This window comes from Cebus imitator, unplaced genomic scaffold (genome assembly GCF_001604975.1).
Source record: "Cebus imitator isolate Cc_AM_T3 unplaced genomic scaffold, Cebus_imitator-1.0 Scaffold66, whole genome shotgun sequence".
Classification (NCBI taxonomy): domain Eukaryota; kingdom Metazoa; phylum Chordata; class Mammalia; order Primates; family Cebidae; genus Cebus; species Cebus imitator.
The window spans coordinates 5,883,222-5,885,301 of record NW_016107381.1 but is presented as its reverse complement, the minus strand read 5'-3'; positions in this window follow the sequence as shown (position 1 = coordinate 5,885,301).

The window sequence follows — 2,080 nt, the reverse complement described above, 5'->3', positions numbered from 1 at the left end:
GCCCACCTCGGCCTCCCAAAGTGCTGGGATTACAAGCATGTGCTACCACACCTGGCCTTGTTTTTTGAAATCACTTTTTTTTTTGTAATTATATGGATTTCTTTGAAAATGTTTGGAAATTGGGTAATGGTGATGCTTGCACAAACCTATGGATATACTAAGAACCGTTGAATTACACACTTAAAATGGTGAATTTTATGGCATCTAAATTACACTACAATACCATATATCTCAAGAACTATTGGTGGGGCTTGGTGGCTAACGCCTGTAATCATAGCACTTTGGGAGGCTGAGATGGATGGATCACTTGAAGTCAGGAGTTTGAGACCAGTCTGACCAACATGGTGAAAACCCATCTCTACTAAAAATATAAAAATTAGCCAGGCATGGTGGTGCAAGCATGTAATCTCAGCTACTGGGGAAGCAAGGCAGGAGAATCACTAGAATTCGAGAGGCAGAGGTTGCAATGAGCCGAGATCACACCACTGCACTCCAGCCTGCGTGACAGAGTGAGACTCCATCTTAAAAAAAAAAAGTACTGAGCAGGCAATGACTATACAGTATGATAAGTAAGCCTAGAGTGGTGGCTAACATGTAGTAGGCACTCAATAAATATTGTTGAATGAATGAATAAATGAATGAATGAATAAGTGGTATGAGAGAGAAAGAGCATGGTGCTGAACAAAAGGCAAGAGGCAGGCACAGACCATTCCAAACTGATGCCTAATAGGTGAGTTGGAGATTAGCCAGGCAAGGAGGCAGGGCAGGGAAAAAAGTCTGTGTTTCAGGAAGAGAATACTGTTTCAGGCAAAGGGAACCGCCCAGATGTGAGAGAACATGGCATATTCAAGGAACTGAAAGAGGATATATTGCTGCAATGCAAGTGGGTGGGAGCCAAAGATGAATCTGGTCCCCAGGGCCAGGCAAGCGGGTCCTGCGAGCCATGGCAAGGAGTGTGGACCACATCCCCAGGGCATGAGAAGCTGGAAAGCCTTTATCAGCATCATTAGATGCTGTCCATCTAGCACCACCATCATTGGTGCTATCATTAGCACCAATAAGAATGGCCTCCCAGTACTTTGGGAGGCTGAGACAGGCAGATTGCTTGAGCCTGAGTTCAAGACCAGCCTGGGCAACGGTAAGACCCTGTTCAATAAACAATACAAAGATTAGCCAACTGTCTTGGCATGTGCCTGTGGTCCCAATTACTTGGGAGGCTGAGGTAGGAGGATCTCCTAAGCCCAGAGAGACTGAAGTTGCAGTAAGCCATGATGATGCCACTGTACTCCAGCCTGGGTGTCAGAACCAAACCCTGTCTCAATAATAAAATAAAATAAATAAAAGGAAAAAATGAATTTTGATAGATGATAGATAAAACATACTACACGCACATTAATGGTCACACAGTCAGTAAGAGCAGAGCTGGGCTCTTAAGTTTTACGGTGAATATGCTCATCAAGGAATATTTTTTTTCTTGAGACAGGATCTCAGTCTGTCAGCCAGGCTGGAGTGCAGTGGTACAATCTGGGCTCACTGCAACCTCTGCCTGCCAGGCTTAAGGGATCCTCCCACCACACCCTCCTGAGTAGCTGGGATCACAGGCACATGCCTACCATACATGGCTAAGTTTTGTATTTTTTTAGAGACAGTATTTTGCCATGTTGCTCAGACTAGTCTTGAACTCCTGAGCTCAAGCAACCCTGTCTCGGCCTCTGAAAGTTTTGGGATTGCAGGCGTGAGCCACCGCATCCAGTCAAGGAATTCTTCAAATAACAATTTTGTTTTCTCTGTATGCTTCCCAAAGGGGTGAAAAAGACTAAATCTACTTAACAGCTGTGTTTCTTTTTGTGACTTAATTATTTGGCCTTAAGTTTTATATTCCAGTGTGCTTATTATTTTAAGCCCACCTTTCCCGTAGCTGGCACCACTGAACAGCTGAGAGCTTGCACTGCAAAAGTGAAGCCCCTGCTCTCTGGAATATGATTACACTAAGTTAAGGTGCCCTGTGGGACCCTGAATGGCAGCAGCATTTCATGCCTGTAATCCCAGCACTTTGGAAGGCCGAGGCGGGTGGATTGCT